The sequence below is a fragment of the Hyperoodon ampullatus genome (assembly GCF_949752795.1).
Source record: "Hyperoodon ampullatus genome assembly, chromosome: 8".
NCBI lineage: Eukaryota > Metazoa > Chordata > Mammalia > Artiodactyla > Ziphiidae > Hyperoodon > Hyperoodon ampullatus.
Genome location: NC_136921.1, coordinates 100424606 through 100446808, shown reverse-complemented (window position 1 = coordinate 100446808; position 22203 = coordinate 100424606). Strand labels below are relative to the sequence as shown.

At 39.1% G+C, this 22203-nt stretch overlaps 1 pseudogene across 1 annotated transcript in view; it reads left to right on the top strand.

Moving 5' to 3' along the window:
• Positions 1 to 1349: 1349 nt before the first annotated feature.
• Positions 1350 to 22203, top strand: part of LOC307057543 (coiled-coil domain-containing protein 150-like) — a 148033-nt pseudogene continuing 127179 nt past the window's right edge. The window contains exons 1-8 of the transcript in view: positions 1350 to 1442; positions 8600 to 8763; positions 10115 to 10334; positions 10456 to 10634; positions 12464 to 12532; positions 17763 to 17879; positions 18929 to 19048; positions 22065 to 22108. The product of the transcript in view is annotated as a coiled-coil domain-containing protein 150-like (transcript). The remainder of the gene's footprint in view (positions 1443 to 8599; positions 8764 to 10114; positions 10335 to 10455; positions 10635 to 12463; positions 12533 to 17762; positions 17880 to 18928; positions 19049 to 22064; positions 22109 to 22203) is intronic.

The following is a 22203-nucleotide window of genomic DNA, read 5'->3' as shown; positions in this document are numbered from 1 at the left end:
TCAATATGTTCAGGCACTTAGAATAAAAACAGACTTTTAGGGCTTCCCTGGTGGCGCAGTGGTTGAGGGTCCCCCTGCCGACGCAGGGGACACGGGTTCGTGCCCTGGTACGGGAGGATCCCACGTGCTGCGGAGCGGCTGGGCCCATGAGCCATGGCCGCTGAGCCTGCGCGTCTGGAGCCTGTGCTCCTCAACGGGAGAGACCACAACAGTGAGAGGCCCGCGTACCACAAGAAAAAAACAAAACCCAGACTTTTAATATAGTAAATTCTCAGGTGTCCAGAAACCCCTTCTCTAACAGATGAATTAGTTTATTGACGACTTCAGATTCTTTAACTCTGTAATTGCCTGACTTAAGTTCTAATGTGGTTTACCAAATAGTAGACAGAGGAAAATAAATTAAAAACACTAAATTTAATCAATTTGGCTCCCTGACTGCTGTTTAATATGGAGAGTCAAGAAGGTGAAAACTCATTACACTGAAGTGTGCAGATTATCTACCAGGTGCATACACATATCCCCCATCTTCATCCATAAATCAGAGGTCACTGCAAGAGAAAACTTACGAGTAATTGGCTCTTTGTATTGACGCTCTAAAATACTCTCCCACTTTTCATATTAAAAGCTTTATTTGGCCCCTTCACCTGAATGACGTTTGCGGTGCTCGTTTCTCCTTCACCGAATGGCCCCACAGTTTGATGAATATGCCTTACAGCTGTGGTTTGGACATTCTCTCCATCTCACGTGAGTCTCATCTATCAGAATAAGAATTGCCAGATCAATTCAGCCAGCCACTCGCTAAGCAAAGGAGGACTCATCTCGGATCTGACTGCATTCACTTGAGGGCTAAAGTTCTTCTCAGCTGCAACCCCAGAGAGACGAGAAGAATACATTAATTGCCCTGGTGCTGGTAAAAGGTGTTTTGTCCAGCTACCTAAAGCAAAGCCGTGTTGCCTTTTCACTGTAGAAGACTTCCCGGTAAGTGTGGATTCCCAGTCTTACAGCAAAACTCAGAAACGACTGCAGTTTTACTCTCGGTGCTCTCTCTCGTTTCGCAGCTACTTACAGTCAAACAGAAATACCTACTCACCTGTAGACAAAGCAAGAAATAAATTATGCTGAAGAGACAAAAAACCGGGGAGCAGACATGTGTTTTACTCTCGGTCTGGCCATGATGAATGAGGATGAAGAGGGGCTTGTTTTTTTCTTCAATGAGAATGTTTGAGCTCGGTATTTTTACCATTTTTTATGCTCATTAACAAAATCTTATTTTCCTGTCGTTCATAAGTTACTTGATACTTTCATCCTTCTAAAACTCAAAATATTTTCTTCTCTTGGACTCTGACCGGATGCAGGGAATGTGTCAAATGACCCAAACGCCGCACGCTCACCGGCATGGGACGGGTAATTGCGCAAAGCGGACGCCGCAGGACCTCCGGGACGTGAGTGGGCTGAAACTACCTATCCCGGCGTGCCCCGCTCGCGAGCACAACGAAGATCTGTAGTCGTCCGGGTCACGGGGCTGCGCGCTCCGTGCGCGCCCCCGGGTAGCGGCCTGGGTCCCGCCCAGGGCGGAGGGCCCTCCAGGGCCGGGAAAACTGTGATTCCCGGCATGCCCTGCCACGGGTGCGCCTGCGTACGGGAGCTACCGCGCGGAAGAGCGGGTAGGTTTAAGCGCTGTCTTAGTTGCATAGAAAGCAGCCCACCTGCTGCAGGACAGAGCCACAGGCGGACCGATGGACTGTGGGGTGAGGCTGCGGGGCCCTGGGAGGTCCGGAGTCCGCGGGGGCGGGTCGGCAGTTCAGATAAGGTCCCAGTCATCTCTCCCTGCCGCCCTCTCCCCTAGCTGGCGGAGTTTACTCTTGCCCTCTGGACCTCAGGAGCCTGATTAATGGCGCTTCTGCGCTGGATGCCGATGAAAACCGTTTAGGAGCGAGGTTTGCATTGACCTGGCTCCAGCGGGGGAAGGATAGCCACCAGAGAGGGCCGCGCATAAGCCCCAGTCCGACTTTTCTTTATTTATATGTTAGGTTGGCGTTATAGGTTCCTGGGAAAGCCATTTCGTTAATGTTATGGTTTTGCCACCGGTTATCTTCCCTGGCCCACTCGTTAGAATGCAGGTGTCAGGAATTTACATTCGTTCATTGCTGTTTCCCCAGCTCCTACCAATTAGGCTGGAACAAAGTTAAGTTTTTGTTGAACTCTACCGCTGTTTGCCACCCACAATGTCCCATGTACTGTCTGGGCTCTGAAGATAGAAAATGATTAAGAATCTGACCTTACTGAGGTGAAGCTCGGGTTAGTCTGGCTTAGATCAGTCTGCTCCACACTGATCTTGGAGCGCCCAGGACTGGGTCCTTGAATCTTTTCTGTTCTCTGTTATCCAGTCTCCGCGGCTTTAAAAGCCATGTATATATTGACAACTTCAGAATTTATATCCCTTATTTGGAGTCAGGGGAGAAAGGTCCACCTTTCTCCCCTGACTCCAAATCTACAAGTTCAGTCAGGTATTGGGCATCTTTCGTGTTTTTAATTTAACATTTCCAAAACAACTCTTGATCTTTCCTCCTGAAACTTGTTCTTCCTAAAGGCTTTCATTGTCTCAGTTAATGGCATCCAATGCATCCTTCTAATGCATCCTTTCTCATCTAATCTATCAACCAAACCTATCTTTAAAATATGTCTGGACTCTGACCACTTCTGCCTGTTCCGTTGCTAGCACCCTGGTCCTAGCCAGCGGCATCTCCCTTGGGTTATCGTAGTAGCTTTACAAGTGGTCTTCCTACTTTGCTGTTGTCTTTCTACCATCTCTGCCTGGCTACCATCTAGGCAGGCTGATCGAGTTAAAAGTTAAGGTAGATCACAACACTTCTCCACTCTAAACCCTCCAATAGCTCTGAAAGTAAAGGCAGACCTTTACAATAGCCTTTAAGGCTCTATGTAACCTGTCCTGTTATTACTCTCTGACCTTATCTCCCACTGTTCTCGCCTTCACTTTGTGCTTCCCAGTCAAACTGACCTCCTTACTGTTTGTGGACCCATCAGGCCTTCTGACTTGCACTCTCTGTTCACTCTTTCTGGACCTTTCTGTCCCATCCAGATGTCACTCCTGTACCTCCTTCCCAGGTCTTTGCTTAAATATCATCTCAGGGAGGTTTCCTTTGACCGCTCTGTTTAAAATGGATGCCTGCACCACAGCCTCCCTCCCATCCTCTTTCCTACTTTTTCTCCATTGTACTTATCACCAGTGAACAAACTATATATTTTACTTATTTCTTCAACTGGAATATAAGCTCCAGGAGGGCAGGGAGTTAGTCTCTTTCTATCATTGCTGTATTGCCTGGTGTCAAAACAGTTTCTGGCTCATGGTAGGCGTTCAGGAAACGTTTATTGGACATATGAGTGAATGAAGAAAATATTTCTGACCAAATTATTTTCCAGTGATTGTGGTAAGCAACACTGAGTTCCTGGCCTGTTACTTTGGAACCAAGAGCATCTAGTTATAGCTATTGCCAGATATAAGAATGGAGCCTGTGCCTACAGAAGCAAGTGTTGCCTTTTCAAAGCCACCTGGCTTTTACTAGTATATTACTTATGGCATTTGTCTTATTCATGCCATGCTTTCAGTGAGGTAACCTGAGCTCTCTGGAAATACTTTCCCTAAACATAGAGACAGCACTGTATTAATTTGATCATGATATATTTAGGAAAGTAATTGTGAATTAACTTTTTTAAAAATAAAAGCTTATATCTTCGTATTTTTATTCTCGTTGCTATCAAGCATCAGGGCTTAGGTTCAAGGCTGCATTCAATGATATTTACTCCCTTTCAAAAACAGCAAAGCACAGATATGTTCAAGCTATAGTCTCTTTGCTGGAATATTAGCAATTAGAGCTAAGTTCTCTTCTTGTAAGAAGAGTTATGGCTTCTATCCCCATAAGTTATAGATAGAGTTGAAAGTCTGTAACTTCTTAATAACATATAGAGTTATAAGTCTACTGAGCATGGAAGTCATAGAGTTACGGCCACTGACCTCCAGGTGGCCTGTGGATTGTGTGTGGAGGCATGGTGTTTCTGTTACCCTTGCTTGGACCTGCCGGATGAGGGAGGAGAGGCAGGGGTATGAGCAACTGCAACGAAAATGAGAATCTCTCCTGACTCTAAACCTCAACTCAACGGATTCACTGGATCCCAAGTTCTTACTTTACTCTTCCTTTAACAGGCTCGCAGGTACTCAGGGACTTCCTGGTGGATATTAAGGCTGTCCTGCTCTCGCTACGGGGCCACCATTGCTTCCATTTTTGTTTCTGAGGGCTCTCCTGACCTTGACATTGTTTTTCTCCCCATGTGGAGAGGGGGTAGGGAAGAATTTTCAACTAACCCTGAGACCTGTTTGTAATAAATCCTCAAAGGGTAGATTGTCTTGTTTCGTTTTTGAATCCACTTCTTTGATGACCTGAACCTCACTGATTGACTAAGAGGATATTTCAAGGACAACACCATGTATTTCACTCAAAAGCTTTATCCTCTGCCCACCGTCAGTCAGTGCCCCAGGCACCTCGATCTCTCCCTCCTTAGCATGAATTTTCTATAAACCTCCTCTCCCTCAGAGGCTGGGGGCCAAGTTTCTTCTTCCTTTTTGTTTGAGAGTATTTTTTCTCTCCAGAAGCCTGAGACGCTCCAGTCTAGACCAGGTTCAGGTGGGTGTGAGTGATGATGCCAATCAAATTCTTACCTAAACACATATAGACTTACTTTCTCTTTTCTGAGAAAATGAAGCCATTTAATTTGTGTTGTTTTCCATCTTGTTTTTATGGCTGAATGCGCACACATACCTTGTAAGGTTATGTAAGCCTTTTATATCTATTTTGGGTACCTTGGGGAAATAACAGCAAAATTATGACATTTCGACAATTACGTGAAAAAAATTTAGGTGGGAATCTGCATCTTGTTAAAAATATGTGGGAAACTTGTACTCCATTTTCTGTATTTTTTTTTCCAAAAATGAACTTTTATATTTGTGTTAGTATTATGTATCTGACTTCTGACCTAAATTAATTAGACAGTCCTCTATATTATATTCAGCTCCCTGGGCCTAACACATTGCCACAGAAATTGCCCTCCCCTCCCACCTCCGGCACCGCTTGTCATTTTCTTTACCTCCTCCTTCTTCCTATTTCTCTACCAACTATTATCTGGGACTACTATGTATTCCAGGACTGCTTTTGTTGCAAGCAACAGGAAAGTGTGACTAAACAGAAGTTTATATTTCTCACATAAGCAAAGTTTGGAGGTTACTAGTTTTATTTCAAAAAGTCAGGTTAATCTGAGCTTCTCTGGCCTTTTCCTTGTTTCTCAGATGCTGGTGATCCCCGACTCTTTGTTTACATTTAACAGTGAGGTACTGCATGGCTGACTTAAAGAGAGCCCTCAGAGCTCCGGGTATCATACAGGGGAAGGAAAGGACAGGTGCCATCATTTCTGTTCTTTTTATCAGAAAAAAAAAGTCTTCCCAGAAGCTTCTTGTAAACTTCTGCCTAAAGTCTCACTGGCCAGGATATGTGACATGGATGTGCCAGCTGTAAGGGAGGGTGGAGACAGGAACTTTTCAACTTCTTTTGGAGGTAGGACAAAGGAGCCAACTGCCTGTCACAAACCCAATTAAACACCCTTTCCATCCTTTTCTCCCAACCCCAGGCCTGGTTTCTTTCTCTGTTGGCAGTAGCCAGACAGCAGGTGACAGAAAATGGAATGGAGGGTAAACCCATCTGGTGTTTCTTCACTGTTACCTCTCTCTTTCCTTCCCACCCCACACTATTGGTGGTTCCCCCAACCCTAGCCCTGGTTTCATGGCAGTAGAACCAGCCCTAAGGTTTGTCTTCGAGGCTCTTCTTTCTGTTACCTGAGGCACACTGTCCTGGCCCATGTGGTCACCTGAGCAGGAAACTCCAAACCTGGCTTTTTTCAGAAATGTAGATGAACCTTGCTTCACATCTTTGTGTATCCAGAGACTCTATTAATATCTGTGTCTACTTTTGTCATTCCCTTCAAGAATGAATTGAAAGCATGAAAAGCAGTTAATAGAAGAGAACTTCTTTACCCCCTGTCCTTAAGCTGTTTGTTAACAGAAAATCTAAAGAATTCAAAAAGGTTATGTGTGTCGGAAATGCATTCTGTTTTATAGAGCAGCACAAAGGAGAGAAATCTTGGTCAGGAGCACAAAATAAGAATAAAAAGAAAATTTGTACCCTTTGACCTACATCATTCCATTTCCCCTATCTTCCAGCCCCTGGCAACCACCATTCTATTCTCTGTTTCTATGAAATCAGATTTTTTTGGTTTGTTTGGTTTTTAGAGTCCATATATAAGTGATAACCACACACTGTTTTTTCTCTGTCCAGCTTATTTCGCTTAGCATAATGCCCTCCAGATTCATCCTGCAAATGGCAGGATTTCCTCTCATGTGGCTGAATAACATTCCATATATATATATATGTACATCACATCTTTATCTGTTCATCCACTGAAGGACGTTTAGGTTGTTTCCATCTCTTGGCTATTGTGAATAATGGTGCAGTGAACATGGATATGCAGATATCTCAAGATATTGATTTTAGATCCTTCAGATATATACCCAGGAGTGGGGTTGCTGGATCATATGGTAGTTCAAGTTTTAATTTTTTGAGAAACCTCCATACTGTTTTCCATTATGGCTGTACCAGTTTACATTCCCACCAACAGTACATAAGGTTCCCTTTCCTCCACATCCTTGCCAACGTTTGTTATCTGTCTTTTAAAACTAGCCATTCTAACAGGTGTGAGCTACTATCTTGTGATTTCGATTTGCATTTCCCTGATGATTGGTGATGTTGAGCATCGTTTCATGTACCTGTTGGCCACCTGTATATTTTCTTTAGAAAAATGTCTATTTAGGCCCTCTGCCCATTTTTTAATTGGATTATTTCTCCCTTTGCTACTGAGTTGTATGAGTTCTTTATATATTTTGGATATTAACCCTTTATCAGATATATGGTTTGCGAATATTTTCTCCCATTCTGCAGGTTGCCTTTTCAAATAAGACATTCTGAGGATCAAATGTATAACATGGTGACTATAGTTAATAATATGGTATTGTATACTTGAAAGTTGCTGAGAGTAGATCTTTAAGTATTCTTACCACAAAGAAAAAAAGTTACTTACGTCAACTATGTGAGGTTGTTAATTATGTGGATGTGTTAATTATTTTGATCTTGGTAACCATTCTGCAAGGTATATGTATATAAAATCATCATGTTGTACACTTTAAATGTATACAGTTATATTTGTCAACTATTCCTCAGTAAAGTATTTGTTTGTTTGTTTGTGGTTTGTTTTGTTTTGTTTTAAGTAAAAAGAGAGAAACAGGCCGTTGTCTGGGACCAGTGGGGGAAAGACAGAAGGTGGTTAGAGAGCTGTCCTCAGGGGCTGTAACAGTGTTACATTGGCAAGAAGCTCAGCCTTTCCGCTGGTGCCCCCTAAAATCCTGCCACCAGTTTTAAGACTTCTTTAATTCCTTCTCTGGGTCCTGGGGACCACCTTCAGTGACTTGAACCTAAGGGAGTCCCCACTTCCATTGCCTGGGATACCTCGGGGAGGCATCTAATCACACAGCAAGTTGGAGAGAAAGTTGTATTACGAATATCCCAGGTGGGGCCTTTGTGAACACATTCCCACAGATACACCATTGCTAGTGATGCTTAAGGTTTATGGTTTGATTAGTATAGAACTGTCTGCAACAGGATAGAGTTGCAGGAAAATGTCCTTAAAGTTTCCACCAATGATCTTGTCATTGAACTTTGAGCACATGATTCGTTTAAATGTTGGGACTTCTTATAAGCTGATTCTGCTTCTGTCACTAATACCTGAAAGAATAGTCTCACTACTCCCATTTACTCTCATGTGGTCTTGCGGGAGGGGTCTGGAAATTTGATGTCAGTAAGTGTAAAAGAGTCTTTGCTATGAAGTTATGTTTGCAAGTTCTTTTTAAAAGTCACTGCTTCAAGGTAGTTGGTAAACCTATTTTATGACAACTGCTCAGAGATCCAAGTACTGTAGAGTGTTGTTTTGTTTTGTTTTCAGAACAGTTGGATGGGAATATGTTAAAATGAAAATGGCTGGCAATGAAAAGAGGTAATAACTTCTTCTGCCAAGTCATAGGTCCTAATGTATGTCTAATAGTAGCAGACAGGTTAGACTAGACTGTGCTGCAGTAACAAACTACCTAACAATCTGCGGCTTATAACAACATTAGTTTCTTGCTCACTCACACTGTATGTCAAGGATGGGCCATGGCTCTGCTCATGTAATCTTTACTCTGGGATCTTGGCACATGGAGCAGGCCCTCTCTGGGATGTTGCTCATCGCATGGAGAAGGGAAAAGAGATGATGAATGACAAGTTGGCTCTTAAAGCTTCTACCCACATTTAATTGAGCAAGGCAGGACACATGGCCATTTCCAAGCTCAACAGGACAGGGATGTATAATCCTCCACAGGAAGGGGCAGTGGCTATTCTGAACAATAATAGAACCGACTACACTAATATTGTGACTTTAATCTCAGGTGCATATGGAAACTACAATGTCCAGACCAGTCTTCTCTCCAGCCCGCTTCAATGTTACAGCTTCTGAAACATTCACGGTACTTCAGCAAAGGATGAGAATAGTTGAGGAACAGACCAGTTCTCTGAGGGATGACCTAATAATGTTGGACTTTGGTGAGAAAAGGTAACAAATAAAAAAATTGTGTTACAATATCTTTGTAGGTTGAAGAAATTTTGCCTCACTGGTTACTAATAAGGAGTCACAGTGTGGGTGGTTTGGCAGGTGAAATAAGTACTTAGAAAAGAATTGAGAAATAACATTAGAATACTAATTAGGAAATATTTGCAAGATAAAGAGTTGTCCTCCTGTAATGGAGCTACTACCACTATTCTAAACAGATTTTTAAAGTGTGTTAATTAGGTGCACAAACTTTGATATCCTATTCTCCCTCAATACTTGATTAAAAACAAATGTAATTTTTTACATAATTAGAAAAAAAAATTGGGGCCTTTTTTAAAAATAAAAATAGACTTTGATATTAGTTAAGGTGAACATCTACAACTTGATTCATGCCATTAATATGGTCTGTATTTTCTTTCTCCAAATTTATTGTAAATTAAAAGAAAGGTTATAAGTCTTAAAAAAAATTCATAGTTTAGAATGAAGTACTCAAAAGAAGAACTGTGTTTTTCCTTTGTGCTCCTGAAGAAGTTATTGCCATTAAAAGTTAGATTGTCAAAAGGCCTTGAGGAATCTGGGTGCTTAAGTGGCCAATGTTGAATTTACTGGTGTGATTGTCTTTAAAATTACGTATGTATTTCCTGAGTGTCTCTTATGAAGACCTAAAATTGGTATAGTTGGTATTATAGCACAGGTAGAATAAATAACTCTTCAGCAAAGATTAAATTTGTACCAGTGTTGAGTATGTTAGAACAAAATGGGAATATTTATTATCACCTCGTTTAAAAATTTTCTAAAAAGGATGTGAAATACTGCCTCCATGCTCACTTTAATTCTTAGTTTACCATTATAGAATTAGCATTTAACCTGTTTTATATATCACTTGCTTTTACATACAAAATAAGTTTACAAAAAATTCCGATTAAAATAACCGTTAAAAAATCAGTGGTCTTGGGCTTCCCTGCTGGCGCAGTGCTTGAGAGTTCACCTGCGGATGCAGGGGACACAGGTTCGTGCCCCGGTCTGGGAAGATCCCACATGCCACGGAGTGGCTGGGTCCGTGAGCCATGGCCACTGAGCCTGTGTGTCCGGAGCCTGTGCTCAGCAACGGGAGAGGCCACAACAGTGAGAGGCCCACGTACCGCAAAAAAAAAAAAAAAAAAATCAGTGGTCTTTACCCATCCCACATTGGTCTCGTCCTCTTTACCTAATAGTGCTCTCTATGTTTAAATTTGCAGGGGCTATCAGATACTGGTTAACTAAAGACTATAGTTTTTATACTCAGTAGAAGTATTACATTGATTCGATGGTTGGGATTACCCTATAATATTGTTATATTGGGATCTTTGTCCAGAGGCCACTTGGAAACTCCAAAATATTTAGAAGAGCCTGTGAGCCAGAACATCATTAGCCCTATCCAGAATGAAATAATTTGTTCAGGAAAAACAGATATTTTATGGAAGAACTGTGAGTTTCTGGTAAATCGAATGTGCCGTCTGGAAAGCCTCATCCAGTCCTTGAAGATGAACATCTTCATCTGCAAACTGAAAAAGATTTGAACCCACAGAAAACAGGTATAGAGAGAAGAGAGTCATCAGAAATTCGGTCCTGTGTGGGTGCTTGATGAGTTCATGATTCTTTTCCTTTCCTGACCTTCTTTAAACTGCTTGATGACCCTCCTGTCCTGTCTGATAGATTTTCTGAAGGAAAGACTGAATACCACACAGGAGGAGCATTCCACGGATCTGAAGCTATTGCAACTGGAAGTGATGAATGTGTGCCAGCAACTAAGAGATGTAAAAGAGAAAGAAGACACGGCACAAGATGAGGTGCAAAGGTTGACTGTGACTCTGCAGCTTGCCTCAGAGACAAAGGTTTGAGTCCAGAGTTCTGGAATACAAACTCACTGTTAATGTGTTAGCTGGAGGAGGCAACAGACCCATAAAGCTGACTTTTAAAAATAGGTGATGTTGGTGTGAGGATTCTTGACATCTGAAATTTATCTACATCGATAGCCTATAACATTGTGTGCTGTCGGTAATTGAGTATTTATAGATTCCTACCCTCTACCTGTGACTGTGCAGATCCAGAGATATGAGGGAGTCTGTGCTCTACAAGAGCTTGTATGCTAGCTGGGAGCACAAGGCACAGCAGGAGAAAAGAGAGAAAAGAAGGGTATAAGAAATATTAAAGGACAGTGTAGGACAATAAGCAAATATTGCCAACTAAGTGTTCTGTATTCAGGTGGGTTTGAGAAGGTACACATGTCCTGTCTAGAACAGATTAGGCTAGGCTTCAAGGAAGACATGGGACTTGAGATGAGCCTTTAGAAGGCAAAGCAGTGAGGTGAGGACATTTAAAAGACCTCACACAGAGGCAGCAAAAAATAAGACTAGGGAAAAAAAACTAATGATTTTGTTTTCCCTTCACAGGCCAGGCAGTGTAACAGATTTTATTTTGTTTAAAACATGTTTTGTTTAATCTCTGCAAAACCTCAAGATGTAGGATATTGTTGTCTCTCTTTTTTTTTTTTTTTTTTTTGCTGTACACGGGCCTCTCACTGTTGCAGCCTCTCCCATTGCGGAGCACAGGCTCCAGACGTGCAGGCTCAGCAGCCATGGCTCACGGGCCCAGCCGCTCCGCGGCATGTGGGATCTTCCCGGACCGGGGCACGAACCCGTGTCCCCTGCATCGGCAGGCGGACTTCAACCACTGCGCCACCAGGGAAGCCCTACTGTCTCTATTTTAATGATGAGTGTACTGGGGCTCAGAGAGAAGTCATCTCTCTGAGATCACACTTGCCTGTTTTCTTCCTGTAACTCAGATTTGAACCTAGATCTTTCCCTTGGGTGCAGTTAGGAGGCAATGCATAAACTAGCTGGACAGGAGTGAGGATTGTTTGTGTAAAATAAGTTGGAAATTGGCAAGGGATAACGTCATAGAGGATCTCAAAATCAAGAATAATTAAGTAGTTGGGCTTGATCCTATGGGGAGTGATTAAATTTTTGATAAGAAAGTGACATAATTGAAAACAAGAAAAGTAATCTAGCAGTAGTGTAGAGTATCAATTATAGGAGAAGAGATTGGAGATAGGAAAACCCATTAGGAATCCATTGCCTTATTTGAGACATAGACCTTATTAGGTCTGAACTACGGTTGTGGCATTTTGAGAGGAAAGATATGTTAGAATGTGGTATTGGATAGGGGCTGAAGGTAGAGAAGAAGGCAAGGACAGCTTTGAGTTTTTACATCTTAGATTATAGTGCCATTAATAATAATATAAAAGAGGATGAATAGTGAAAGCTGTGTTTTTCATCCTCAACTCCTAAGCATAGATAATATTTGAGGCTAGAAAAAATGGAGTACTTAAAAAAATAGGACTATACCCTGTAAGAAAAATGTCTAGCAATTACCAGGTTTTCCTCTGATTATTGAATTTTACATAGGAGGTACATGTGACTAATCATTTTTTAATTAACTGAAAGGGAATATGATACAAGTCATGAATGAAAGTAATAAAATCACTTTAAATATCTCATTGTAATAATTACTTTAGACTCATAATAAGAAGTGTTTATAACTGTATTCAGAATAGCATTTATAGGTTGCCCCCAAGAAGTCTAGATTTGAACTGTGATATACCGTAGACAGTTTCTTCCTGTCATTTCAGATTATTTAGAACCTTTTCTCCTTCTATTTTTAGAAGAATGCAGCCATTATTGAAGAGGAACTGAAGACCACAAAATGTAAAATGAACCTTAAAATTCAGGAGGTAAGATAAAAAGGAAGCTGGAAGGTGAAGGGGGCGTTGGAATTGCAGAGGGGGAAGTCAAGGTAGTGGACAGAATGAAGAGAAACCATTGAAGAAGAAAATATGTGGCTGTTTATTCGGAAGACTTTAAAAATATGCCCCATGAAGTTATGCCTGCCCGTATGTGACATTAAGACTTCCTTTCACCCCAGTACTGCCACAAAACCAGAAATAAAAAATAAATGCTCTCTGAGCCAGGAGGGAAACAGTTACCGTGAAACTCATGCAGTTGCCCATATACTAGAGTTAAGTGGACATAAAAAGACCTTTTACACTAAAGTTGTGTTTAAAATGAAAAGCTTTTAATAAGTCTGCTCATCTAATTTTACCTTAAAACTTTCATTTCAGTCTAAATTTCAGTAGATAACAGATTGGAATTATGGAGTAGGTGGCTGCTAAAAGTTGTTGGACTAAAAATTTGCAGCCGAAAGCAGTGGAAGAGTCAGAAGAATTACCAGTTCAATACACCTTGACAGTGGCCTAAAAACCTCAATATTCCCTGACAGAATAATAGTTGACATTAGTCCAAACCAAAAGGATCAAGTTCTATTTAAAATATTCTGTTTTACAAAACAGAAATAGTTACACTATTTTAAAAATTATGAATTTCAGTGTGTTTAGGGTGGTAAGTGTAGCTATCTGGGACATTCTCTCACGTAGAGTATTTTTTTTGCCAATAGTTACTGATAAAAGCATGATTGTTCATTGTTAGTTGGAGTATATTGTTTCATGCTTTAAAAAATATTTTGGCTATTTTAATAGATTCTTTTTAGAGCAGTTTTAAGTTTTTAGAAAAACTGTACAGAAACAGAGTTCCCATATATCCTTTCTCCCCACCCCCAGAGCTTCCTCTCTTATTCACATTCTGTATTAGTCTGTGATGAACCAGTTTTGATACATGATTACTAAATTCACAGTTTAGATTAAGTTTTACTTTTTGGTCATCACAGTATACAGAATAGCTTCACTGCCCTAAAAATGCCCTGTGCTCTACATACACATCACCCCGCGCCTCTCTCCCCCACCCCTGTCTTTCCCCAAGCCCCTGGCAACCACTGATCTTTTCACTGTCTCTCTAGTTGGAATCATACAGCATGTAGCCTTTTTGGACTGGCTTCTTTCGCTTAGCATATGCATTTAGTCCTCCATGTCTTTTCATGGTTTGATAGCTCATTTCTTTTTATCAGTGAACAATAATCCATTGTCTGGATGTACCGTAGTTTATCCATTCACCTACTGAAGGACATCTTAGTTGCTTCCAAGTTTGGCAGTTATGAATAAAGCTGCTGTAAACATTCATATGCAGTTTTTTATATGGACATAAGTTTTCACCTCCTTTGGATAAATACCTAGGAGTATGACTCATACTTATCATATGATAAGCTTATGTTTAGCTTTCCAAGAAATTGCCAACCTGTTGCAGTGGCTATGCCATGTTGTGTTTCCACCAGCAGTGAATGAGAGTTCCTGTTGTTCCACATCCTCACCAGCATTTTGTGTTGTCAGTGTTTTGAATTTTTGCCAAATTTATAGGTGTATGTACAGTATCTTGTTTTAATTTGCAGTTTTCTACGGACGTGATATTGAGCATCTTTTCATATGCTTATTTGCCATCTGTCTATCTTCTTTGGTGAGGTATCTTAGATCATTTGCCCACTTTGCAGCTGGGTTTTTTTCTTATTGTTGAGTTTTTAGAGTTCTTTTTATATTTTGGATACCAATCCTTTATCCAGTACGTGTTTTACAAATATTTTCTCCCAATCTCTAGCTTATCTTTTCATTCTCTTAACAGTGTCTTTTGCAGAGCAGACACTTTTAATTTTTTTTTTTTTTTTTTTTGCGGTACGCAGGCCTCTCACAGTTGTGGCCTCTCCCGTTGTGGAGCACAGGCTCCGGACGTGCAGGCTCAGCGGCCATGGCTCACGGGCCCAGCCGCTCCGTGGCACGTGGGATCTTCCCGGACCGGGGCATGAACCTGTGTTCCCCGCATCGGCTGGCGGACTCTCAACCACTGCACCACCAGGGAAGCCCCAGTTGCTTTTAATTTTAATGAAGTACAACTTACCCATTTTTTTTCCTGGATTGTACTTTTGGTATTATATCTATTAATAAAATATCATTGCCAAACCCAAGGTCACCTAGATTTTTCTATGTTATCTTTTAGAAGTTTTATAGCTTGCATTTTACGTTTAGGTTTTGAATTATTTTTTGTGAAAGGTGTGAGGTCTGTATCTAGATTCTTTGGGTGAGTTTGTGTATGTGTATGTCTAGTTGTTCCAGCACCATTTGTTGAAAAGACTATCCTTTGGATTGCCACTTAACACTATTTTATTGGGGAAGTCGTAATTCTTGGTGCTGTAGTAAAATGTTGAATTTTCATGGAACTTGTCAAGGACCTGTAGAAGGACTGTGCTAGTCAAATAGGTACATTTTGAGGGTATGTGAGGCAGGAAGGATGTATTAGTCTGCTGGGGCTGCCATAACAAAGTACCACAGACTGGTGGCTTTAACAACAGAAATTTATGTCTCACCATTCTGGAGGTGAAAATTTCAAGATCAAAATATCATCAGCAGGTTTGGTTTTTTCCTGAGTCCTTTCTCCTTGGCTTGCAGATGGCTGCCTTTTTTTCTGTGTCCTCACATGGTCTTTTCTCTGTGTACACATCCCTGGTGTCTCTTTGAGTACAAATTTCCTCTTCTTATAAGGACAACAGTCATGTTGGATTAGGGCCCACCCCAGCGGCCTCATAACTGAAACAACTCTTTAAAGGCCCTATCTCCAAACACAGTCATATTTTGAGATACTGGGGTTTAGGGCTTCAACATATGGATTTCAGAGGGATGCAGTTCAGCCCATAACAAAGGGCTATACAAAGATAAAATAAATGCAGTATATATCTTTCTAAGAGATAAGAAATATATATATATATATGAAATCTGGTTCTGATGAACATGAAATAGATTAACTGATAGCCCTTCATAATGCTTTAGGGATGAATATCTTAGTAGTATAGTTATCAAATAAAGATTCCTTTTATAAGTCACTTAAATTGTATCTTGAGCAAATTATACTATATAATTCGATGTAGAGCTTAGAAAAGTATATTATGCTACTCTAAATTATAAAGTGATTATAATCTGATACTAAAATAAAACCTGAAGAATATAGCCCAAAACAAAAACTATAGCTCATTCTTAAATGAGATTCTAATATTAATATTTAACTGATTATTGGATAAGGAAGGAATTTCTAAGCTTGAAAAGAAGGAACAGGATTATAAAAAGCTCGATAAGTTTGACCATATAAAAATTAAAATCTTATATATGTATAAAAAAGCAAAACTAATACAACATAACAAAACTAGACAGTTAATAATCTTCCCTTTTAAAGAACTTAAATTGGCTTAAAAAAACAGAGGGCAAAAGATAAGAACAGTTCAGAAAATATATAAAGAACTAATAACCATATTAGAAAATGTTTAATCTCACTAGGAACCAAAGAAATGCAAAAATATTAAGGTGTTGTTTTTTATTTATTAGCAAAGATTTAAGAAAGTGATAATCTGTAGTGCTGATGAGATTTATTCAAATACTACTGATAAGGTAAAATTGGAAGAATTACAAAATGTATCAAAAGTCTAAAAAATGTTTATACCTTTAACCTAGTGATTCCTTTTGGAGGATTTATCCCTAGGAAGTAATCAGAAATTCAGTGAAAGATTTATTCACAAGCATGTTCAGCAGAACAGTATTTAGAATAACAAAACACTGGAAATGTCCAAATGTTCAATATTAGGTGTATGGTTAAGAAAATCATAGAACATTTCCAAAGTGGGCTATCTTGTAACTATTTCGTGTCAACATATTTTTCAACTCATTTCACTTTTTAAAAACTTCGGAAATTGTTAAATATATCATCCTTCAAGAAAACACATATAAAGTGCATATGTACAATGTAGAGAAGAGTTATAAAGTGTACTCTTACGTCATGTTTACTGGGGTTTAAAAATAGAATTTCTGGAACTTCCCTCGTGGCGCAGTGGTTAAGAATCCGCCTGCCAATGCAGGAGTCATGGGTTCGAGCCCTGTCTGAGAAGATCCGACATGCTGCGGAGCAACTAAGCCCGTGCACCACAACTACTGAAACCCACTCACCTAGAGCCCATGCTCCACAACAAGAGAAGCCACCACAACAAGAAACCCGCGCACCACAACGAAGAGTAGCCCCCACTCACCGCCACTAGAAAAAGCCCACGTGCAGCAACGAAGACCCAACGCAGCCAAAAATAAATAAATAAGTAAATAAATTAAAAAAGAAATTCTTTCAATTTAACGTCACTTCATAAAAGGAACAGCATTTTTCAGTTCCCATTTAAATTAGAAAGGATTTCTTTACTTCATGATAAAAGAGACTCTTAACCTTCTTTGTATCTTTATCTGACTCATTTTATAGTCATTTATTGATAGAAATAAGGCCAGTGTACCCAAATTCTTGAGTGTTGTTTTTGTCTGCTGCTTAGCAACTACTTCATTATTTGTTTTGATTTTTAAGTTCCAATACATGAAAAAAAAAATTCCAGTACATAATTGAAACGGCTTTCAGAGGAATGTTTATAATACTATGGGATAAAAAAGATATATATATATATATATATATATAGGTGAAGAAATCAAAATACAGGAAAATAAAGAGTTAAAAAATAAAGTTAGAAAATAGAGAAATACAGAAAATACATATACTAAGACATATTAGTGTTTTTCAAACTTCTTTTGACAGCAATACATTGTAAGACATATTTTACACTGCAACACCATACATACATGCATATACACAAACATTTCATGAAGCAGTACTTACCCTTCCTTATTACTTGCTATGTGCTCTGATATTTTCTTTGTATTCTTTTCTCCCCCCTTTTTCAAGTGCTTCTTGCAACTTACTAATGCGTCTTGACCCACAGTTTGGAAAACAGACTTACACAGTAGGAAGATGAGGGTAACAAATTTGACTCTGCATTTCCTAGAAGGTTATCCGTTAGGGAGAAACAAAAGCATGTCTCTGAGTAGTCATAAATGAACAAAGAATGGGGGTGAGATGGCGTGTCTGGTAAACTTTTCATGGTGACTTTGATCTTTGTTAAACTACTATGAAGTTCCCTTGGTCTTGCCTAACTGCAGTGTTGCTCTATAGCTAAGGAGACAACTGTCTCAAGAGAAGCACCTAAGGGAATCTCTTGAGAAATCTGGATCAGCCATGCTACTCAAAATTCAAGAAATGGGATCAACAGTGGAGGTGGAACGGAAACAGGTAGAGAGATTTTCTCTCCTTGTTTATATTGGGAAAGTGAAACGAAACAGGAAAAGCCAATGTTTTACCTACAAACCTATAGTTTTGCTTATTTCCTCTAGATTTATTAAATCCTTTTCTTTAGTATTCCTCTATTAACATTCTTACTACAATTTTAAAAATTTTAGTGCAAAATAAGAAAAGACTCTGATGCCATTTAGTCCAGCGCTCTCAATTTATGAATGAAGGAGCTAAGGACAGAGAGGTTATTTTGTCTCAGGCTTTACAGAAGTGAACTCTTAGTTCCTGGGAGGGAATCCTTCCCTCTACACCATATAATCTCTGTTCCAAGAGTTGATTTTGGAAGGCACTGACCTAGTCTCATGCTATATGTATTGTATATGATGTGCATAGAAAAGAAAGATTAAACTGAGCTGACATTTGAAGCAAGGAATAAGTCAGATAATCAGGAATGTGTTTACATTGCTGTTTTCAAGTCTCATTATTTTAGCATAATATTTTTGCTTTCATCAAAGTTGTTATTTGAAATATCTATATGTAATTTAGAATATTTAAAATTCTAAGTACTGAGGCAATTAGTAGTTTCAAATCATAATACCTATTATTAGATTCCATAATTTTTATTATTTTAATGAGTGCTGTCCTTCTACAATGTCCTTAAGTAGAATAAAGAGGATTCTACTTAAAGAATTTGCAAATGATCCTTTATTGCTATACTTTATACTGCCAATATAGTAGGCACTAGCCACATGTGGCTATTTAAATGAAAATTAATTTTATTTGTTAAAATTAAACAAAATTAAAGATTCAGTTCCTCACTCACTCTGGCCACATTCTGAGTGCTGTTGAAGAGTGCACAGAAAGTTCTCCTGGACAGCACTGCTGTAAGACACTGCAGTCTGTTGAGATCTTTTAACTGTAACACATAAACACCGCTTCTTCCTCCAGGAACATTAAGATCAGAAAAATCTGCCTTACACCTGTGCTATAAGTTAGCTTAGTAGAAATCTTTACCTTACAGAAAAGGAGTTTTTCTTATACGATTTCAGGTGCAAATTTTGCAGCAAAACTGCGTTGCTGATTTCTGGCCACCCAAGAACTACTGGCACAGGAGGGACAACAGAAAGGAGAGTTGGGGACCGCTACCTCACAGCTCAAGTCTGATCTAGGTATGAAAACAGATGCTAGAAATTACACTTTTGTTAGTTTTTTGAGATTTTATGTGAAAACTCTTAAGATTCCAAATTCTCGAAGTGGCCAGTGTTACTGGTATTTCCCACAGACCTGAATGTAAAAAGTTGCTGATTTCCTTTTTATCTGTGGCACTGAGAAAGACAGAGAATGTTGGTAATAAAATAGAATTTGACCCTCTTAATTGTAAACTTATGTGGATTTTTTTCAGGTTTATTTAACTGTGGACTTGGGAACATTTGGGTCCTATAAATCTAGATTGAATATTGGATAATAGAATGCTAATAAGGAAATGAGGTCATTAATCCTTGCTATCCTACTGATTCTAACGATTTATCATGTCAGACTCTCTATTCTTCAGGTTATCGACCTATTTTGGTCAACTGGTATTTGTAGAAAGGATAGTTGTAAGGTACCATAGAGAGAGGTTAGATTAACTACTCGTTTGAGGAGGAAAAAACGTCTGTTTTAAAAAATAGTCCTGGGCTTCCCTGGTGGCACAGTGGTTGAGAGTCCGCCTGCTGATACAGGGGACACGGGTTCGTGCCCCGGTCGGGGAAGATCCCACATGCCGCGGAGCGGCTGGGTCCTGTGAGCCATGGCCGCTGAGCCTGTGCGTCTGGAGCCTGTGCTCCACAGCGGGAGAGGCCACAATGGTGAGAGGCCCGCGTACCGCAAAAAAAATAAAAAAAAATAAAAAAAAAAAAATTAAAATAAAAAATAGTCCTAAAAGGTGACAGAGCTAGGAAATGGAAGTGTCTAGACTTGATCCCAGGCTGCTCAGAGACATGCTTCTTCCAACGCAACAGCCCTTATCTGACGACTGTTTGTTAGTATATAATTGTAACAGCAGTGTTCAGGTAGATCTCACTATAGAGATCACACAGAGTTTCAGTGCAGTGCTTTACGCATGAATAACACTTCACGGTTTACACAGGGCTTTCACATATGTTATCTCATGTAATACACAAAACTATCTGTAATTCCTAAAGTTACAAAATGAATAAATGGTGAAGTGAGGCCTCAACTTGGATCTTCTAACTCCAAACCCAATGTTCGTGCCACTGTGGCCCGCCTGCTCTGTGGCTGTAATGAGGACAGGGAATACCAAAAGGGAAATGAAAATTAGAAAAAAGAAACCATAAAGGGTAACCCATTCAATGCTTTTACTTACTGCTTTTAGCAGAAAGTATTCTTTTTCCATATAGTTGTTGAGTAATGAATTATTCTGTGAAGTTCTCACTGATAATGTCCCTAAATAATTTTCTGTCTTCCTGTGACTGCATGCCTACACAAATACATGTTACATTTTATTGTACTACCACATTATCCCATTTGAGCCTTACAGCAAACTAGTGAGAAAGATAAGAAAATGTACCCCATTCTACAAAAGGGTGAAAAGATCTATAGTGGACGACCCACAGTAAATAGAATAGCTGGGACCAAACACAGATCTTTCTATTATATTAGTTGTCCTTCTGATTAAGTGATTTTTTAAAATGTTACTTTCTTAATGGATTAATGCTTTTTGAGTTTTGTAAGAATATATGGAAGACCATTAAAAACATTGAGATTAGAATAACAGTAATTCAAATTAACATAAAAAAGGAAGCCTGTCTGAATACCAGCTATATGCTTCATAGTGAATAATAGATGCTTTACATGCATGCAATTTTATTACTTTAAGGTACAAATAGTTATTCTAACTATATTAATAAAAGGAATGCCTTTAGATATTTGCTTCAATGAATTTTAAAATGCACTTATTTATTAATAATTGTTTATTTATTAGCAATAAACATTATATGTATATATGTGTGTGTATATGTGTGTGTATTACACACACATTAATCAAAGTGATTAAATTGTTCTCCAAAGTAGGATAAACATTCCCCTTTTAGTCTTTCTTTGGCTAGTGGAATTTTCAAAATAGATCATGTAGTTTATCTTTTTGATCCTTCACATATGTTAAATTAGAATTGACTTAAAATGAGTCTTGGACTCATTTTCAAGAAGTACAGTTTTTCTGAGTATATCCTAAATAAAATGAGTTTTTATATGTTTTATAATTTTCTGGCTTTAGAATTTTTAAGTGAAACAAAACTAATAGATCTTTATGAATTTTCTATGAAGCCAAACATTAACCTCAGAAAAGTTTATATCTCTTGGCTACTAGTATACAGTGCCAAACTGTTCTCCTATTTCTGCCTTTGGTTTTATTTTCACTGTATATACATACTCTGAGTGGTTTCAAATCTTTTTTTTTCCTACACCAAATCATCCTCCTGAGCTCCAGATGGTATCTTACTGCCAACTAATCATCTATATTTAGATGCTTTGCAGATACCTCAAAACACATGATGAAAGCTTAAGTGTTGCAGTCATTTTTACTCATTATATCCCCCAAACCTGCTCCTTGCCCTGAATTCCCTGTTAGAATCCACCAACCACCCCCACTGTCCAGGTCTGTACACTAGATATTTTCCTTGACTCATCTATTGCCTTTACACCACTGGTCAGTCACCAAGTCCTGACAATTCTCCCTGCTTGCTTTTCACAAGTCTTTTCCTTCTGCATCATTACCTCAGAGCCAGCTCCCATTGTTTTACACTTGGGTTACTGCAACAGCTACTAAACTGATCTCCCTGTCTTTATTGAGCCTTTGTCAGAGTAATCTAACAAAAGGCTTTTTGATCTTTTTGATTGTGTGCCTCTCTGTGTTGAAATCCCTCAGACTCATCATCATCTGTGCATTGAGTAAAACGTGACTTCATTTACCATAGTACGTGACTGTGGACTAGTTTCTTGATAATTTCAGGATTTAGTTTCCAGTCTATAAAAATATGATAGAAATACTTGCGTTCTCCTTATTTCTGCAAACTACAGACGAAAACAATTTTTTTTAATCAAAGTTTCTCAGGGAAAATACCATGTGATTTCAATGTACTTGTAAGTTATTATCATCATAGTTGTGTGGACTTTTTTTGTTTTTAGTTTCTAGAGATGACCTCATTTCCAAGTTGGTTGAAGAAAATAAGGTAGGTTTTGAGGTTTTGAGTACAGAGGTTTTCTTTCATCTCTTCACTAAATAGTATTTCCTTACTTATGTTGGTTTACAGTCCTTCTGATTCTC